Source organism: Harpia harpyja, chromosome 8, assembly GCF_026419915.1.
Source record: "Harpia harpyja isolate bHarHar1 chromosome 8, bHarHar1 primary haplotype, whole genome shotgun sequence".
NCBI classification, from domain to species: Eukaryota; Metazoa; Chordata; class Aves; order Accipitriformes; family Accipitridae; genus Harpia; species Harpia harpyja.
This window is the reverse complement of record NC_068947.1, coordinates 11,482,447-11,503,344: the sequence shown is the minus strand read 5'-3', so window position 1 is coordinate 11,503,344 and position 20,898 is coordinate 11,482,447. Positions and strand designations below refer to the sequence as shown.

At 43.4% G+C, this 20,898-nt stretch overlaps 1 protein-coding gene across 3 annotated transcripts in view; it reads left to right on the top strand.

Moving 5' to 3' along the window:
* AGPAT3 (1-acylglycerol-3-phosphate O-acyltransferase 3) overlaps positions 1 to 20,898 on the top strand; it is a 97,851-nt gene that overhangs the window by 25,602 nt on the left and 51,351 nt on the right. Inside the window, exons 2-3 of one of the 3 annotated variants that reach the window (XM_052794550.1) lie at positions 6,117 to 6,190; positions 16,606 to 16,727. The exons of 1 other annotated variant lie outside the window; for it this stretch is intronic. The gene's annotated coding sequence lies outside the window, so the exon portion shown is untranslated. The remainder of the gene's footprint in view (positions 1 to 6,116; positions 6,191 to 16,605; positions 16,728 to 20,898) is intronic. One more of the 3 variants, XM_052794552.1, reaches the window with a different exon arrangement.

Sequence of the window (20,898 nt, the reverse complement as noted above, 5' to 3'; positions counted from 1 at the left end):
AGCTGCCAGATCTGCTTAGTCCATTCCCTACACTGACCTTTTTGGTTCCTTTCGTCCCTGCCCCCCAATTTGGTTGTTCCCTGTTGTCTGCTACTCAAACCCCCTAGAAGAGAAGTGAACTGCCTGATAAAGAGATTTTTTCCTTTTGGTCTGCAGCTGTTTCTTCCCTCTTTGGGGAGCAAACACTGAGGTCCACCAGAGGATTTATATATAGGTGGTGATAATGTGAGTGTGTGTGAGATCTGGTATCTCTCAGATTTCAGTGGCTGATAAATGCTCTTGGTCAGCATGCACATCTAGTGTGGGAGCTGGGAAAGCACAGAAATAGAACAAGAAATTACTGAAAAATTATTCCAGTCTCTAGAAATAACGATAAAGATTTGGGTTTTTTTCCCCCCCCTCAGTTAAAATATTGTTCCTCACCTCCCTCGGTTTTGGAGAGCCCTTACAATCTCCTCATATCAGGGTGAGCCTGGATGTGAGCAAACATTCCCTCCATCCATTGATATCTCCTTTATGTAGGACTTAGGTACCCATCCAGAATCATGGAGGACAGGAAGGGTCAGGGCAGTAGACATTTTCTGTGCATGTCTGTAGCTGAGTCCTTGTGTGGGAGGCTGGTGATGGTTCACGGCAAGGCAGAAAGGGACCATGTTTGGGAATTAGCGGGTCGATCAGCAAAGCAGTCGGTGGGGTTACCTGCTGGAGTGCTCTGACTGCTGTGGGACCCAAGAGGACAATTCTGTAAGAAAGGTCCAAAAACAACGATTATAAGGACTGAAGCCCTTGTCATCCACCCTGCTTAGCTGTTGGCTTGCCCCCTGACTTGTTTTGGACCAAGCTTGGCCTTCTGGCCTTTCTTCTAGCAGCATTGGTCTAGCTGTAGAGTAGTGCCTCAAGTAGCAGTGGCTGCATTGCCTGGCAGGGTATGTGCCAAAATGGAGTCCTACCCTTGCCTTAAACTCTTCATGTGGCTTGTGAATCAGCACAAAGTCCACTGAAGAAGAAGTAGGCTTCTACAGCAATTTGCCCTGAGCCCGTGGGATTCAGATCCTGAGAGGCTGATTAATACTAGCTCTGTGTTTGATAACCTCTGGGTTTTTGAATGTCATGTTTGGAGGAGAAAGGGCGAAAATACACCCATGTGAAATGTTCAGACTCAGGATATTGCTCAAACTGGAAATCAAAGGACTATATGGTATGCTTTTCTGTCCTTATCAGTTGTTCAAATAAATGTGCTAATCCCTGTTTTTTCTAGTAGTTGTGGTGATTATAACCACAATAACAAAGGTACATATTGTAGGGAAGGGGAGATTGAAAAGGCATCTGTCCATCAGATACCTGACGCAAAAATTTATTAAGACAAACAAAAACCGCAAGCAACAGAACTGTACTGCAGTATGGCACGTAATACTCATAATGTTTTTTAGCAGAAGTTGTCTCTTCCCCACGGTGCCAATGCTGGGCTTTGGCTGGGATTTTGGAGCTGCGCTCTGTGGATTCTTCTCTACGGGGGAGAGAATCTCTTTGCCAGGGGAGTTGTGGCTGGCCATGTCTGCATTAACCGCGCATGCAGGGCAGTAGGAGCAGGGCAGGAGATGTGATTTCAGTTTTACTTGCTTTGTCCACTTAACGTTCTTTGAATTTGAGTGAGCCTGCTCCCTAGACTGACCGTCCTCCCTCTGCATGTGCTGCAGAGCTCTCTGAAGGAAAGCTGTTCCACTAACCTCTGCTCTTTGGACTGTTGCTCCAGGAAGTGTCAAATTGTCCTCTCCCCTGTTTTGCAGGGATGATAGCATGTCATTGCCCTCAGTAGCGTCTGTGTAAGCCTCTTGTGGGAACAAACTTTATTTCTCTTCCTGCTCGCTTGAGTGACCTATGCAACCTGCTGCCTGGATCCCCTTTTGACTCTTGAGATTAGTGATGTCAGGGGAGATGGATGTTTTTCACCATCAACTGCTCCAGGAGCACACCCAGAAGACCAGACTCTCGCCTTCCTGGACAACCTGTTGTTTGGGGAAGAAGGCAGAAGTAAGAGCTTTCTCTGAAGTTTTGCAGTTGCTTTTTCTCTGGCCTTGGTGGAGAAGCCTGGTCCAGGAGGATGCCATTGTTCTCGAGACATGAAATGACCAGCAGTGGGCACAGAGCTTTCGTGTGTGAAGAGGCACGGTCAAGGCGTTCTGCCATCAGATGGTACAGCATCTCTGCTGCCACCGAATGAAATTTTAGCAGCCCAGACCTTGCGCAAAAGAGTGACTGTCATCTGTAAAGTCTCGTGACCCTCAGTTCCTACCACTAGTGGTGAGCTGATGTGGGGTGAGCAAGTCCGGTCTGGGTATAGTTATGATCAAGGTTTCCAAGGCTATCTTCCAAACCTTTTACCTTTGTGTAGTGGGAGTTATCAACAAGATAACCTGGGCCTTTGCCTTCTGCGGATCCCCAGGCAGTGTGAGCAGTATTGATTTCAGCCTGGTGCCTGGCCCAGGACCGGTGTTAAGTAAACAGTGGGGGCAGCCCTTTGTTAGTCCTGCTGGCTTCAGAGCATGAAAGGGTATTTCCAGGCCATGGCCTCCTATCTTGCCTTGCTGAGGTGGAATGTGCTGCCTGGTTCTGCCTGCACAAAAGGTGACGCATAAATATACCTGGTGCCCTCTGAGTCACAGGTGGCTGCTGTGGACACTAAGCATGTGGGTGAACCTTTTCTGAGGCTGTAATTTCAGCCTCCCACATCTGCTTCAGAAAGTTGGAGCACCCAGCATGGCACTCATCTAGGACGCTTATCACAGAGGAAAACCACTGTGATCAGTGGCTGGGAGCAGACAGAGCAGAATGGGGGAACAAAACTACGTGCCATGACTTATTAGTGTGTGAACATGTCTGTGCTGAATAAAAAGCACTCTGTGCACTCTGTTCCTGGTGGCACTCAAATCAACCACCCCTTTTTGTCCCTTTTGATTAGTCTTGACAGCATTTTTGCTGGGCTTCCTCGTGTCCAGGTTTGTGCCTGTGACTGCTGTCACGTTCATTTGAGGAGACCTCGTGGGACAGAGTGGTTTGCCATTCAGAGGAGGGGGAGTGGGCTTGAGGGGCAGAGTCACTCTGCTTTGCTGGGGTGGGGAAGGGAAGGCAAGGCAGGTTTGGTAAGATCTGTATTAGCTGCTGCCATCTCAAGGGAAGAGGTTGGTGAGGGAAGGCAGTGGTGCCTAGAATTTTTAGGATGAGAATAGCCAAGGAATATAACAAACCACACAGGTGTCCTGTATCCCAAGTGTGCCTTTGAGGGATTAGCCCAGGATTATTTTTATTAATGTTAACTAGAAGGGCAGAGACCTCTTCTAGAGTTGTGATAACAGAAGGAGTCTTGTCAGCCATAGGTATATGGAGCCTGTTGTTACGCTCCGTCTTCTTGGCCCAACTTAAATACTTAGGCAGAAGCTATGTGGCCCGGGGGGGATGTGTCCTCTGTCAGTAGGGCTGACAGCCTTCCCCTCCCTCCTGCACTGCTGTACCCGCTGGTGTCTGTGATCCTGAGGTGGGGACTCTGGATGGAGATGAAGGACTTTGCAGGAGCTGCCACCTTGCACGGCTCTGCCCATCTGGCATTGAGCTGAACCAAAACCCTTTGTTGGGCCTGCTTTGAGTCCCTGTGCCAGCCCAGGGTCTCCCTCCTCTCTTCTCTCCTCCTCCCCTCTTAAGTACCCCCTCAGACTAGAGGTGCTGCAATGGGTTGTCCTGCTACTGCGTACGTTGCCCCCCCGCCTTCAGAAACTTCAGGATAAGATGCCGGGGGTTGGTGAATAGGGGCTGTCTTTGCCTCTGAGACCTCCTCTACATCAGAGGACCTTATGGAGGAGAGGAAAACAAACTGTTTGGTCCTTGCTGTTTGCGTATAATGCAGGGCTCTGACTAGTTTCCTCAGGTTTGTGAAGACAGATTTCTGCAGCGTAGTGGGAGCAGCAGCAGGAGATGGAAGGCAGTATAAGCCGATGGACCCATTTTTGCTCCTCCTGTAAGGGATGGGTGAAGTTGAACTCTGAATAGCATATCCTACCACGCATGGTAATTACCTCTTTGCTGTCGCCAGTGCTGTAGTGCAGGAATCTGTCCTGCGACCTGCTCACATTTGCAGCGGAGGAAGGCAGAGAAGCGCAGGGGGAGGGGGAGAACCAGAGAGTGAAAAGGAAGGAAAAGGGCTCCCCCCAAAATGTTGATCCCTTGGGGTTTTTTTTGTTTTGTTTTGTTTTTTTTCTGGCATGCATTGAAGGAAGAACTAGTTGGGAATATCTGGTGGCCTTTTAGGGCATCCCATCAGTAACTGTTGTGAATCTGCTCTATGCCACACAACAGCCCGCCTGGATCAAGGGGTCACCTAGGCTCGTGTGCTTTGGGGTTGTGCTGCTACGCTGGGGAAGGAGGGAGACATAGTCAGGGCCTTTGTGGGCTGTGTTAGCAGAATATGGTGTGTGCAGGTGTGCTTGGTCAGCAGGACTGAGGAAGGCTTTTGTACAGGGCAAGGAGTGGAGAGATGCTTTCTAGTTTAGCTGCTTGCCGTGCTATGAGCAATAGCAATCTTCTGCCCTTGTGGAATGGCTTTTAAAGGCATGACAGCCTTCCCAGTCAGACCGCTGTTGTTTGTTTGTCTCTCTGCAGACAGACCCAAAATCAGTGCTCTGTAATTCAGCTTGAAGACTCATGCGCATACATCCTCCTTCCCTAGCAACGGGTGTAGAAAAGCAATGCACTTACCTGGGTTGGAATCAGGGGTGTTAATGCAGGAGGTTGCCGGCTGGATGTGTCCTTGTGAGTTTTGTGTTCGTGGCCCGTGTTAAAGAACCAGCTCATATCTGCAGGATGTCTGCATGGGTCTGCTCAGAGAAGCACATCAGACAGCTCTAGTGCTGAGAAGGGTATGTGAGCAACTCTGCGTCTGTAATTACAAATGGGTTATAACTAGCTGCACATTGGCCTGTTGGTGCACAGGTTGTATGTGTTCAGTTCGACACCCAAGCACTTACAAAAACCATAAAACAGCTTAATTGGGGCATTAAGTAATATAGCAGAAGGGGAGATTGCCAGAGGCAAAACCCATTTCATTCACAGTGTATGTTTCTGGACAAACTTTTCTTGACATGCTTATTCTGGAATTTAATCCATTTTGAAAAAGGGATTATCCAATTCACAAAAGGTAGACAAATTGTCTAAAAGAATTGTCATGTGAACTCAATGGCTTTTAATCTAGGAAATAAGAGTGAATTGGATATGCTGTCCCTTTTCCCACAGATACGCTTCTCTTAAGCAAACACTGACTTTCTTTTGGTTAGTGTATGTAGTTTTTGTTTTGTTTTTAATAACCAGAGAGGATATACAGCATTTGATTTCTCTCTTTCTAAGGTTTTGGATGCTTCTGTTGCCTTGCTTTGGGGTACTTTACAAAGATAAAGAAACTATTTTTGGTAGTAAAGGAGGAGCTGGCAACAGTGAGAGAATTTCCTTTTTTTGTGAATTTTATGTGGCTACGAGGAGAGGATTCTTGAATTCAAACTAGCTATTTCCTTGTCTTTAGTTTTCTACAGAAAACTAAAATGAAATCACAGCTGCATGGGAAACATTTTAATCAGTAGAGAAAAAAATATTTCAAAACTGGATAGGAGAGTTAGGTGGGTTTGCTCAGTTAAAAGCCTTCAGAGCAGCTTGTTTTAAAATGGCGTAAAATTAACCTGAAGTCTTGCTGGCTTCCATAGTGCAATAGTGATGCAGTGCAAGGTCTTCAAAGACAAATATACAAGGATCAGTCTGAGATTGAGGTAATTGAGGCACATGTATTTTTAACTGGGAAAGCCTATAATTTTTTGAAAATCCATACTTTTACCTTGTGGCAAGTTGCAGACTCAGGTGATTTGCACTGTATGAAAGTAATAACAACCTGCCACTGACCAAACTTACTCGCCTGATATCAGTGTGTGTGCTGAGATGTTTCTGGTATAGTTTCGTACTCTGGAGTCCCTCAACTGTCTGTTGTTTACCCTGGGATTGGAGAGCTGTCAATGTGTAGGTAATGCCAGTTGGAAAAATACTTGGAGGGTATGGCTGAGTGATGAGACATGTCTGTCTTGTAGGTAGGGAATACCTGGAAGGAAGACTGAGTCCTTCAAGGTCAGAGGAGAGAGAAGTTTCAAGTTTATATACAGAGGTACGTATCATCTTTCCCCATTCCTACCCCAACTTTTGCTCTTTTGATGAGTACGTCAAGAGATCTAGCAAATGCAAAATGCAAAAAATCTGATGTAAAAATCTAAAATAACTGTGGGTAGATAACAGGTATCTTTCTAGAGCAGGAAACTGAAATAAGTTTAGCTTCAAAATACAAGTTTTCTTCCCAATTTTGTGGATATAAGACCCTGTCTTAAACTACTTTCTCTTTCTCTTTTAATGAAAGTTTACTACAACTAGGAGAAGCTTCCTTGACACAGCTCTGCTTTTCCTGCCTGACGTATCTCTTCCCACACAAATAACCCACACCTTTGATAATCTGTATCCTGTCCTTGAAAATAAGTCTTCAGATAATTTGCATAAGATCAGAGGCACAAGGTTATTGGGGTAGAGTAAATATGTTGAAGATAACGGGGTAAGAGCCTTCAGGGCAAGAAGCTCTAAGGAAAGAGAATAAGAGATAAATAGTCTTTTATTGCCTGAATATTTGTATGACCTGAGCTATTGCTTTTGCTGCTGACTTGAGGTTTTGTTGAAGTATGGTGTGTCCTGGAGTTGGAGGTGGTAGGTTTGTTTTGGCAGCTTACCCACAAGGTGTCTTGATTTTTGGGGGAGGGGGGTGGCAGTTAAAGGTGGCAGTTTTTAAGCATGAGTCTGAAGTTTTGCATCTAAGCAGAATGACAAAAAGATTATGCTGAGGAGTTTGCTTTCTGGGTTCGTTGGTTTGTTTGCGTTTTGGTTTGTTTTGGGGTTTTTTTTTAAGACCTCTTTGAAACGGAGGAAACATTCTTCTGTGTACGCTCATAACCCTTAGACTTGTATGGTTGAACGGGTGGCGTGATGTACTTGTTGCAGAGCTCGTGTAGCTAGGATTCATAAAGCAGACTTCCCAGTAGAATTTATTTTCTGGTAATGCTTCATCAGAGATCATGCTTTTTTTTAGATAGACATAAAGGAATAAATATAGAACAACTCAGGTGCTAAAAATAACCACTTGCATTGACGTCTACTTTTTTTTTTTTTAAAAAGAGACCTTTTGGATATTTAGCAAGATGCTTCATATTTGCTCAGAGTCATTTTGGCTGCAGTGATTTTGAAGGAGAGACAAGTCAGCTGATCTTAGAAAATAGCTTGTCTTGGTTTGATTTAAGAGTGCAATGTGGGAATAGAGCAGATGCCGAGGAAGAGACTTTATGTGGGTAATGGAATGAGAAGTTGGTTTAATTACTGCAGCTGTAGAAGCTGGGCATTTACAATCTCAGAGATTAGAAAACTGCTCAGCTCTTGTGTTTATGGGAGAAAAAAAAGATACTAAATACCTCAATCAAACCCTAGGATATATAATGGATCTCACTGAAAAGATGGTCCCTTGATAGGAAAGCTGCTTGCACTGAATGGCTTCAGTTACAGTCCAGGATCTAGTAATTCTGGCATCCTTTTAAGTGTGAGATGAAGGAATGAATAATCTTCCAAAAGATCTCTAATCTTAGAAGATGAGATTTTTGTAATGGGAGAATGATTTACTTGAAATGGATTTTGAAGTAATTCTCAATTTGCTGATGATCTGCTGTGGACACGATTCCTTGCACATAGTTAGCCACTTGATTATGTTCCAAATAGTCCTTTGAGATCTGTGGTGTGAGAATGAACTGGTGAATCAGTTAACACGTTTAAATCAGTTTGAGATTAGACTATTACTTCAGCGCCCTGTCATGTGGAACTTCAAAATTTATTAATTCAGTGCCACACTCCTTTATTTACAAACTGTGCACACGTTTCAGTGTCCAGAAATGTTGAGATCAGCCCAAGCAAGCGCGTGCTACCCGTCAGAAGTGGGCTGTGTGATGATGCGTGGGGAGGAAGGGGTCAGGGCTTTTTGGCATCTCGCAGGTTGTGCAGCATCAGGCAGCCGCTGGTTTATGGCGTTGGAGCAGACCGTTCCTGCAGCCCGCCAGGCGTTTCAGGGCCGTGACCACATCCCCCCTCCCAGCCGTAGCCTCCCTTTCTCCACCGATGACCTGGGAGCGCATCGCTTTGCCTTCCCAGTGGCGTTGCTCCGGCTGCTTCTCCCTTTGAACTTAATAGCAGGTCAGATGTATATGGCAGTTTAGACATAAAAATAGCTGGCACCTGCTTCAGTCACGCTGGGCTGGGGTGAGCCGGGGCCCTGCTGCCGCCCGTGCCAGCGCCGGGGCTGGCGTGAGTGAGGACGGTCTGGTGAGTCTTTCTCTGCCGGTTGCAGGTGGAGCAGCCCCGGCCGCAGGGAGGAGCGTGGAGAACCCCTTGGCAGGGTCACTGGCTGGACTCCTGCAAGATTGATAAAACACCCATGCTGTGTCACCCTTTGATTGCAAGTATTTTCTGTCTCCTCAGCAGCGTGCTCTTCTGTTTGATTTGGGTATTTTTCTCTGGTTTTAACCTCTGACGTAGCAGTTTACTCTTTTGCTGTGTTTGACCGAGACCAAGCTAGGACCATGTAAAGATAACGCATCCCCTTAGGAATTACATTGTTATTTTAGATTATAATTAGCTCAGGCTCCATCAGGCTTCTGGAAATCTATTATTTATGTATATTTCTGATTAATTAAAAATGCTATTAAGATGGTATTAAAAAAACTTTCCTTGTGTAAACAAGGGAAAAAAAGACATTAGTTCAAAGTCCAGTGCACAGGTTCTCCTGGAGAAGATAAGCTAGGCCTTCTCTGCCTCAGCAGTTAGTTCTGAAGATTGGGGTTTGTTGGGTTTTTTTAACTATTATTTTAATTGTTGGCCAGTGTTGCTTGGAAAGAAGTATGTGGAACATCTGTAGTTTTTCTGAGATCTTGAAGAGCTGATGCATCCAAAATTTTCACCTTGTTCACTGTGAAATGGCTTCACCCATAATAAAGAAGAATATTTTTTCGTCAGGATATAGGTGTCTTTAACTGTTCTTTCCTTGTTTGTGCTACTAAATGAGATATGATAGCACATGTGGCTAGTTTCACTGGTGCCTGTTCAGATCTTACCTGCAGCAGTTCAGAATTTTAAGGCTTTCTTTAAAAGGCTTTTACTTTCTTAATGCAGAATGCTAAGGGTTTTGGGCAGGGAATAAACTTTTAATTAGTTCAAGTGCTTTATAATAGACTTTATTTCTAAAACGCTATTCACGTTCATTAAAGTTCTTAACTAGATTGCTGTTCTAGATCCTTCTAATTTCACTTGTATTTGAATTATGAATAGTGAATAAACAGAAGTACCTGGAGTTAGTTTAGTCTAACCGGGGGAGTAAAATAACTACTGAGGAGGAGGATCCCTCAGCTACAAACAGCTGCCATGCAGGTTTGTGCCCCGTGCTAGGATGTAGCTGTCTCCTGGAGTTTGCAGGTGCTAGCACTGGTAGCAGTAGGCGCTTTGCAAACAATTTGGAATCTTGAAGGATATCCAGCATCAAGGCAGAGGATGAGGTGGACAACAGTGAGGCAGATGAGGGACAGTGTTGGAGAATATTTTTAGTCAAGCCTGCTTGACTCATGACCCTGGTGGGAGTCTCTTGCTAAAAGGGACTTAATGTGGTCGGGGAAGGGGTGTGTGAGGGTGAGCTCAAGGAGATGATGTGAGTCTGGCGTGCTGGGCGCGTACAGGTTGCTGGGAGTTTTAATTCTGATGTGACTAATGCTTCACCTACAAGTTTTCGTTTTGGAACCTTACAGATTTGAGGCAGGCAAAGGAAGGGTATTTCAGCCAAAGGCTTGCTGCAGTTCTCAAATCCCACAAGGTAACTCCTTCCTACTAACTTTATCTGTGAATTGCTAAGAAAATTATTAATTTGGAGTATCTGGAAAGTCTGCTTGTGGAAGATCAGAGCATGAAAGTTAATGATCAATTGCTTCTCGTTAGTGGGTAATTATGAAGAATTGTGGTTTTGGATTTTTTTTTTCCCAATTGAAGGCCATTTAAAGACCTACAGCTCTAAAAGCTAGCTATAAATCTATTGCACACCAAAGAAAATGTCAGAGCAATGGGAGAAAAGCTTGCGCAGCCCCAGCCCTAGCTGTGCAGTGGAGGCTTCCCCCGGAGTGCAGTGCGGGGACCCTCGGCCCCAGGGTTTGGGGCAGGGCACAAAATGAAGGTGGTGGAGGACCACTGTAGTGAAAGGAACATGCCATTATGAAGGTCAGCCAGAGGCAATCAGTGGAGGGTGTTTGCAACTGTTGGGGGGTTTTCTAAGACTTGGAAAGTGAAAGAAGGAGGGGAAGTAGGAAATTAAGCTTATTCCTTACTCTGCAGGTCATTCCTGTGTATGTTTTCCACACTCCACAGCAGGTCTCTCTCTATAGTATTTAGGTGATGAATACAGCACCTCACTATCCTTGTTTCTGTGAAGGCAGTCATTTATGTAGCTATGTGTCAGGCAGAACTGTGTTCTGCTGTTGCCATAAACATTTTCTGTAATGGGCATATTCTAAGCAAAAGAATATTCCAGTGTTTAAAAGGAAAAAAAAATAATCGCTGAAATGACTCTGAACATGACAGACTTACGTTATATATTGTGGTAAGAAAAATATTATCTTTACAATTAATAGCCATTTAGAAAAATAATTTAGGTCCCTTTTCAGAGCCTGCTTCTTCCCAGAAGCCAGTTTAGGCAATTCTTTTGTAAAGCACGGATGAGCTTGCATCAACATTCAAGATTTATTCACAATTTAAATTTCATTAATAAACCCAACTAAAACCCAAGCACTCCCGAACACAGGGAAATACGGAAACTGTGCCTGAGCCTACTCAAATTCCCCTCGTACACTTATTCTTTTATGCTGGTTTTTATTTAGGCCTTTAATCAGGGGTAAGTCATGGCAAAACCTGAGAAGTAACTAGTCTCTAAGAAATTGCAGATAAGTTACTAGATTTCTTGGGAGTAAACCTGTCTGGACTGTAACTTGGGTAACATTTCCCAAGATAGGGCACACTTAGCTTGGTTCCAAGATGTTCCGCCCAGATGTTTAGGGCAACCGTGGCTTTCCCAGCTTATGTAATTTTATATGGCGATGGTTTACCTTGCTGTATGTCACATTTTAAGCTACGAGTGACATGAAAGCTTTCCAGCTAAGCACTACAGTGCTATACAGATATCCGAGTTAACTTGCTGAGGACTTACCCTGTTTCTGGTCTCAAGTAGAATTATAGCCTCTTTAACCAAGAATAATTCAACCTCTTCAACTTGGATCAGGATTGTTTAGCAAATCTTGCTGCAGTGATCTCGGACATTGCTTGCTCCTCTGCATGTTACCAACCGGTGGCACCGCAGAAAGGGCCATGTGCAGGTGCTTCAGCCCCAGCAGTTCACAGCTGGAAAATTCTGGTGGAGTTTTCTGCCTTAAAAAAAAAAAAAAAAAAAGTCCTGGCAAGAACCCACCTTCATCAGGGGTTTAAACTAACACATTGAGTTGAGAATTGGAGCAACTAAGGTGCAGGCTGTGAAGGTGTTCTAGCTATGAAGCAGTGATCCCTAGCAGAGGCTGGGATGGACAAGAGGGGGCAGCAATGTTTTAGGCTGCCACAGCTGAACCTGCAGGAGGATGTTTATCCATCAGAGCCCTGGCTCCACAGAAGGCTGTGGACAGCGTTAGATGTAACTGGTCTTTTGCTGGTGCTCAAGCTCTCTCTCGACGAGTGAACAGAGAACTCTGCAGTCACAGATACATTCATCCACTTCATTCTTGCTTATCTGTTCCCCATCTGACAGAGAGAAGCTCAAAACTGAAGGGTTTGGTTGCAAGTTGCAATGGAAAATTAAATACTTTGCTGCAGAAGTCTGATTTCAGTCTTGAAAAGGGAGAGAGTCTGTCATTGGTCCATCTAGGTCAGTAGTCTGTCTTATAATTGTAGTCTGGCTTATAATTGATGCCTTACAAAAGAATATACACTCAACACAGTGACTGTGGTATTTGCTCTGTCATATCCTCCTTATTTCCATTTCATTAATAATTCCAGTTCCTCTCTTTTCAGTCTACTTACGCCACCTCTAACAGCCAAGGCAAGAAGGTTTACAGTTCAGTTATGCATTATGGGGGAGGGAAAACACTTCTGACTGTTTGTTGTAAACTCTTCATAATTTATTGACATTCTCCTAGTTTTTCCTACTATGAGTGAAGACTTTCTTTTCTGAAAGCACTTTCAGAGTCAGTTGTTTCCAATTCTTATTAGGGAAGCATTTAGTTTTTAGGGGCTCTCTTTCTAAGAGATGTGATTAAAAAACACTATCAAGCCTTTTTTTTCCTTTTTCTTTTTTTTTCCTGACTGCCATTCCTCTGTCAACATGGGATATTATCATATGGAAGATGGTCTTTAGGGAATGAACTGAGCTGTGGGTCAAGGAAATAATTAGAAGATTCAAAGATATTGATGCTTCCTATGGTGAGGAAGAAAATTGACCAGAAAATGGTTTCAGTAGTTTTAATAAAGTATAAAAAAAAAAGAGAGAGAGAGAAAAAGGAATTAAATGTTCCCCTTGTGAGATGATGCTGAAGACAGAGTTGTATGTGTCCGCTTTTGAGTCTTGTATGTCCTAAATGTTGGAGTGCTGAAAGTATTTTCAAAGCTGTGGTATCAAAGTAGCTAATGGAAACATGGTTTTGGAGGTTATCATATTAAATTCAATGCAAGGTACTATGCAAGAGAGAAGCTGCGTAAGTGTTTGTGTGCACATGCATTTATATTTAATTGGGGGACGTTTTTTGAAATGGAAAAAAATGTGTGTACTTAAGTCCAACTCTTATTCTCAATGTACTGCCTAGATCTGTTTGTTCAGTCTTAGAAGACATCAGAAAAGCAATTTGATACAACTTGCAGTTTCCAGTTCATGGTTATTTATTTATTTATTTTATTTTTAAAAGTGGGGAAGATAAGGATCCTAAATGGGAAGAGCTTCTCTCTCTTTCTTTAGGGCTCAAGTACCTCTTATGCAGGCACCAGTGCAATAAACAGTGTCAGACCAAAACTTGCTTTCAAATCCTGTTCTCTTGCATAACACTGCTGTGCTTCAATGTTGCACCAGAAATTATTCTCCTGCAAGTTGCAGTGTTTCATTCTGGGAACTTTGACCTCAGTTTTATCAATTACAGTAAAATGTCTGCATGAGAGACACTATACACAGGCAGTGAAAAGGCAAAGGTCCCTTTGATGGGCCACGAAGGCAGTGTTCAAGAATCACTTCAAGACCAGAGAACGTGCTTGTTCCAAGGAGCAGCTTGGCTTGAGAGATGCAATTTGTTGAACTGTGGTACACTGTGTTGCATTGGTTCTACAGATCTCTTTTTCTTGTGGGATATTGGGAAGTAGGATGAGCTACTATTCATGGCTTGCTGAGCTTTTTAAATGCGTGGTTTTTTTATTGCCATAGTTGCATGTGAGGATTTTAATGTAAACAAAATGGTTAACATTTTTATTTTAAATTAGGAGATATTTGTTTGCCTTTTAGGTATGCAGGAAGATTATGGTAACTATTTACACTTTCCCCTATAAATCAGCCTTCTGCCCCCCTGCCCTGACTTGTGACTCACACACCATGTACAACCTTCCTCCACCAGCACTGAGAACTGAACCAGCTGCTTTTGGTGATAGTTGTACAGACCCTTCAATGACTGTTTAGATGGGACAGCTACAAAAATAGTTGGAGCTTTAGAAAGCAGGTACTGTGTCACAATGTCCTTCTCATAACAAGGGCCTCCTTAAGAACATAGGTTTGTCGTCACCAAAAGCTTCTCCCAGAGCTTTGCTGTTCTGATAGGCTCCAGCCTAAACTTACTCCTGGATAGTTGATACCTGTTTGTTCTGGTGTCAGCAGCCTTTTTTGGCTCAGATGGTTTATTTCCCTTCCTAGTGGTTACCTTTACTGTCTTACAGGGAGCAATTGCATCCCCTGTAAATCTCCCTGCATCCCTCTGGTGCATGTGCCGGTCTCCGTGCATGCTGTCGGTGCTGGAAATCCTCCTTCAGCCTCCTGTGTTTCTGGTGCCTCCTTTGAACATGAGCAGCCTCTCTTGTGTGGTATTGCAGATGGGATTTTAGCAGTGCCTCTTATGTACTTCCCTGTACTTCCTATCTCTGTTGGAAATGTTTCTCTGGATAATCCCAGGGTTGCATGTGCGTTTTTCACAGCGGCATCGCAGTGGTGACTCACAGCCATTTTGTGCTAGGGTGGGCTAGTGCATCCAGGCCCTTTTGCTCCCAGGCACTGATCATCCTCCAGTGTCTAGCTGGGGCTTGTTTATTTTATATATGTGATTGTGCGTTGTATATTAGTGGCTTTCATCCCACTCTTATGGCTCCAGTCTTTAAGACCATAGTGCCTGTTGTGTAACAACTCAGTACATCTTCATGTTCAAATTGCTTCCTAGCTGCCATAATTACTTTTTTTGTATGCAAGCCATTAATCAGTTAATAATGAAGCGGAAGACAGATTGCTCAGTTTTGTTTAGTGTTTTCATTAGTAACTTCCAAGGTATCCACAGCTTTTTCTTCCCATGCTGTCTGTCACCATCTCTTTTGGGCAGGACCTTTACTGCTGTGACAGTCTCCAACTTTGCATGTTTAATGTGATACAACATGGAAAAGTATTAAATAATGTTTGTTGAAAATCCAGATAGCTGAGAGTTACTTATATTTATTTTGAGTAAACTCCCTACAGCAAACCTGTTGTGTCCTGATCTCTTTGTAGCTTCACACCCTTATTCTTTGTCAGTCTTTGCTGAAATCTTATGTGCTGTTCATGAGTTCTCTAGCCTTTCTTGTATGCAGCAAATCAAACTGCATCATAAAAGTACTGGCACTAAAGTCTTGAATCTACATTTTCTGCATCTATAGAGGTAGTTTTCTATTGGTTCGAATATAGTTGACTTTTAATTGAGTGTTGAGCAATTGCGTGTGTTTTTGTTGGACAATTTTAAAGGCAAAGAGTTGCAAAAAGTGGTGTATGTTTTTAAAACGCTTGCCTGGTCATCTGTTTTCCTTTTCTCTAATGGCAGTGGTGGAAGATGATACCCTTTGTTCCAAAAAGCAGCAAATGTGTTTTGACATAAAACTGGCCTTGGGCAATGCGCCAGCCCAGATGGACTGGCAGCTAGTGATGCCATTAACTGTATACAGAGCTAAAGCTGAGCTAGATGGGTAGTGGCTAGCTGAATGGCTAACTGGCATTTCCTAGTATGGTTTGGTTTCAACAACATGTTTATACAAATTTGCCTGAAGTAGGTTGGAATTGAGCAGTTTTTGAATGGTATGATATCCAGGGTAAATATATATGGTGTGAACCCACATACCTGGTCTTTATTTCTGTTCTTGTGATAACACTGGAAGTCTTTGTTAAGTGTCCAAACGATTCAGTACTGGTTACATCCCGTGCAGATACCTGCTGGGCATCCTAATAGACACATACCTTTTCCTGTAGACCTTACATCCTGGTTAAAACAAGTTGTAAATGAAGTGATTTGTGTGAGAAGAGCATTTCTTGTTCTTAGGGCTTTAAACTTTGCTAAAGGTAGTGGTGGGTTAAAGAAATGCTTTATATTAGCTTTTGTGATATATCTGACTTGTTGGGCAGATGTTTGAAGAATATTTTTTTTCTTCAGTTTTTTATTTTTAAGGAAAAACAGGTTTGCAGTCTGGTAAATCTGAGTTTATTTGGGGGTTTTCTTTTTCTGAAGTTTGGTTTGTAGATTTCTGCACAAAACTTTCATGGCGTAAGGCTTGTGAAATTAAATAACATGCTTCAAACAAGCCACCTCTGGGTAAAGTGTATCTCTAATTACTGAGACTAAATTATGTGGAAAGTGAGCTTGTGTCTGAAGTAAATCTCCAGTTCAGTAATCTAAAATTAAATAATGATTAACTTAATTGCTTCAGGATCATAAAAACCGCTCTTAATAAAATATAGGGATTAAGTGTGTGTTATGAGAGTGGATAATTGCTTCTGCTTCATTTTCAATAACTTCTATCAAGACAAAGTTTGTAGGTAAAAGAAATACCTTTTGTTATGCTGATTAGCAAAGCTAGGAAAAGTAGGCTAGTTCTTGAGTATGCAAGCCCTTTCTTCATTCTGAATAGAAGCTGCAATTTCGCTACTAAATATAAGTTAAGAACACTTGCTTTTAATTTCATAGATATGTGCCAGTTAGGCCCTCTGAAAGCAAGAGTAGTTGGTACCCGTGGAGCAAAGTGTAGTATTACTACACGGGAAGAAGGATTAAGTAGGTTTTTTCCCCCCAAAGAAAAGGGAAAGATGGGTAATTTTAACAAGAAGAGTTTGAGTTAAAGAATTTGTGACCTGGGTTAGCAGCTGCATGTTGTTTGCATTGTATTTTGCTTCTAAACAAAATATTTTTACCTTCATTCATTGAAGAATGTCTTTTTTGCTTATAGGCAAATGAGAAAGCAAATCTCTTGAAACATAAACAGTGGTACTTCCCTGGAGGGAGGAGATGGGGTATTCTCCTGTTGCTCTGAGTGTTGCCAGGTGCCAGAAGTGGTCCCCAGTGGTGGTGGTAAGAAAGAAATCTTCCCCCACGTTTCTGTATTTGCGTTTTGTCTGTAGCAATAAGATGCTTTTAGAACGAAATGGGGTTGCAAATCCTGTTCTTTTCATAGAGCTGTATGAATTGCTGGGAGAGGTGTCAGAAGTCTCCCACTCTGAGAATTTTAATTTAGGGATGAAACCAGTGCTTCAGCTTGTTGCTTGCTGTAGTGCTTGCTCCTGCTCTCACATATGCTCTATCTGTTGGTAATCATTGCAGCCAAGAATTAACCACAAATAAACCTCCAGAGGACTCTAGAAATGCTTAAATATCACCTCCCCCCCTTAAATGTAGAAGGGGAACTGTGGCCTTGCAGTGCTTTGAAGACCTCCTTTATAGAGTTGTTGGTAATCTCTTGAATGCTGACTCTGGGGTCATCTTAGGCTGCCTTTAATCAAAACATCCTTAAATTTTGTCCAGTAACCAGATAGGGAAATGTTAAGTTATAGCAGCAAACTTCCTTCTTTTTGCCCTTTTTTGTAGTCTGTCCTACAAATGGTGACAGCAGAAGTGGAAAGCTGATGAGATCCCACTGACACAGCAGTAGGACAGGGTTTTTCCAGGACAGGATCTTAAAGCCCCAGAGTCGTTAGTGTCAGATGTTGACATTTTAATGATGATCTCTGATACCCTGCCCCTTCATGGGCTATTAGTAGCTTTTTTATAGGAAAGTAATTTAATCTTGGTGATTTTGCAAAGACCCAGAGTGTTGCTTTAGTATTCTGTAACCTTTCAAGGTCTATTACAGGACAAGTAGTCTCCCAAGAAACTTTCATTTCTGGGAGATACTTCTCAAAGCTCTGGTTCACAGGGCAGTACATACTGGATCAGCCACAGTCTGTATTCAGGGCATGTATTCTGACCCCATGCAAAGTTGCATCCCTTTTCAAGATGTGCATTTTCCTGCTATAGAGAAAGTCAAAGCATTTATCCCAGATCATATTAGGTGGGCAAATAACCACTTTCTGTGAGCTCCAAATATTCTTGGATCAAAATTTTACCCTCAAAAACTAGTTATTGCAGCTGAATCTGGTTAATGCTGACCATCTGCAGCTTTGGTAGGTGGAGGGAGACCCAGTAGGCTGATTCATCAAAGTAGTGTTGTTACAGCATCACGGTGACTAGCTACTTTCAAAACCGGTTCTGCAAAATCTCTGTATAAGGCTATAAGCTCTCTGTTCAGAGGGCTGGAACACCTCTCCTATGAGGACAGGCTGAGAGAGTTGGGATTGTTCAGCCTGGAGGAGAGAAGGCTCCAGGGAGACGTTATTGCAGCATTTCAGTACTTAAAGGGGGCTTATAAGAAAAATGGGGACAGACTTTTTAGTAGGGCCTGTTGCGATAGGACAAGGGGTAATGGTTTTAAACTAAAGGAGGGTAGATTTAGACTAGATATAAAGAAGAAATTTTTTATGATGAGAGTGGTGAAACACTGGCAGAGGTTGCCCAGAGAGGTGGTAGATGCCCCATCCCTGGAAACATTCAAGGTCAGGTTGGACGAGGCTCTGAGCAACCTGATCTAGTTGAAGATGTTCCTGCTTATTGCAGGGAGGGGGTTGGACTAGATGACCCTTAAAGGTCCCTTCCAACCCAAACCATTCTATGATTCTGTGATTCTATGAAAATGCTTTTGCCTGGGCTTATTGCCATCAGTGCAAGAGTAATGCCCCAGAAATACATGAAAGCCTGTTTTCATGCATTTGCTGTTTTGTAGCATATTTTTCAGTTTACATGGCTGTAATTTTTGCTTGTCTTCTTTGTGTGTAAGGCCTGAGAAGGCCATCAATGTGAGTGTTACTGAGAAGCTAAAATATGCTTGGGGGGCAGGATTTTATGAATTGTGCATAGCTCTTGAATTTTCAAGCTCTGCCTCTGTTCGGAGAAGAGAGAACTTGGACTTCTTGTACCCAGCCCTGCAGGCTGTGCCCCTCATGTAGTATGTGCCTAGGTGTCTTATCTCGGGTTGCTAGAACCTGCAAGGAGGAATAATCTGGAAATGAAATGTTTTGAATGAAGTGGATGGCCATGCTGGAAGCTGCATAGGTTGAATAATCCCATGAATAATTCCTTCAGCCTTCACCTTCTTGATTGTTCAGATAAATCTTGAGCAGGTTGACAGATACTACTATGGATTAGAGAAATTTTACTGAGAGCTTTTCAGTGTCCCAGTGGATGCTGCTTCTGCGGAACAAATCTCCATTTCATGAAGCAAAGGACAACTGGTACCAACAGGCACACAGGCAAGGAGGTGAGGGCCTGAATTACAAGGAGGCCAAATTATAATAGTATTTGCCATAGCAGATGTCCCATCCTGTTTGGGTTTATGCATAGGCAGAGGCCCTATAGGTATCATCTGCTGCTATTGTCCTTACTGTGTGTCTTCATGAGGGGATTTCTCTTTCTCAGACTTGCCAGTGTTACAATTTGTAACAATTGTTGGAAGATTCAGTTTTCATATAAACTTAGTTGGGGGCCACGGTGGGGGAAATCTTTGCAAAGCACTTGTGCACATAAAGATCCAGCAGGCTAGACCAAAAAGCAGCTCACAAAAGCAGTCATGGCAGTTACAGTTTCAAGAGTTTTCTATATTTCAGGCAAGGAGAAATGTAAACTACATTGGAAAATCAGTTACATTCTCTGCTTTCATATTTAATTTACCAATGTGGAGGCTGTGGTAACGGGCTATTTCAAAGCCCATAAGACAGAGTCCTCTTCACTGGCAGACTGATGTTCTGAAAAGCTGCTACCAGAGGTACGATCCCTGCCATTAGTCTGGTTCAGTGTGGTTTTTAAGCTAAGACTCAATTTTGCACAACACGGAGAAGTAATGTTCTCTCCTATCTGTTTTTAATAGATAGTGCACTGAGTCGGGACACTATGAAAAGGAGAAAGGAGTAGTTTTCCTTGGTAGTCTTAGAAACACTTGAGAAGCTTTGGGTGTGTTAGGTGCATTATAGCGTGGAGCACTCTTCTGCAAGGTGGAAATTGTTGCTCTGAACTCTTTCAGGACAGGGCGAATATTGTTTCCATGTCCTTCACTTCAGAATGTCTCCTCTAACTACTGAGCCCGCATGTAAGAGGCGAGCACTGGAAGATCAGCTTTCCTTGTTGTGACTTTTATTTGGAAGAAGCAAGCATGACAGCTGTGTTTTGTGAAGCGCTCTGTCCTCTCAGTCTTTGAAAACACTCAGACTGTGCCCCACTAAGTTTGCTCCCCAGAAAACTTAGGGAAAGAGCAGCCTTGTCGGACAATGCTGGCTATGCTTGTGCCCGGGACCCAGCGCTGTTCAGCCCTGCCAGGGTGGTCGCTGCTCTGGGCCGGCACAGGGACCACTTCTAGCTGGGGGAATTAGCTAGTGGAAATCAAGGACCAAGGACCTATAAACCAGATCTCCTAGGGATGTTTATTTTGAAAGAAAAAAATAATCCAAAAAGTGCTTTATAAGAAGCTATAATGGCATTTACTCTTATAATTGTTTTGAAAATGTCAGTGTTGCCATGGGAGCAGTTGCTTTCACCTGGTTTTTTTAAGCTGTGAAGGCCACACATTCAGGACCTTTGACAGTATTTTCCAAAGCAGCAGAAAGTACAGATGGGAATACGAATGCTGTCGCAGCATGTATTTCAGGACAATATTATTATGCCTTACCAGCAAGGCCAGTTTTGTATCAAGGGTTCATTCGCCCAGTCTCTGCGCCTGTGTCTCCCTCTTAAGAGAGCCTCCCTTTCCACCTTGGTTGCGGTGTTCCAGTTGAATGGGACAAGTAGCCTGATGCACAAGAGTTTCTTGGCCTGAGACCGAGGAGGTGGAGATCGCACAGGACACCCCTCTAAAAACAGAACAAGCGCTCGCTTCTGCTGCGATGTGAGGAAAAGAACAGAGGGAAGGAAGCTCAGTGCAGTGTGAGCTGGTGATGCAGCTGCTGGGCTGTTGTGGCAACTGCTGGTGCTGTACTGTGGCAGAGAGGGGGTGTACGTGTTGGAGCCGGCCGGGGGAACAGCAGCCGGCCACGAGCGTGGGCTGCTCACCTCCACCGCAGGACCTGGCTGTGGTGGCTCATTTTGCAGGTCCCCTCTGGATGGCTGTCAGGGCAGGTACCCCTTGCCCTGGCTTTGTGAGCTTTTGCTGTGTTCAGTAAGA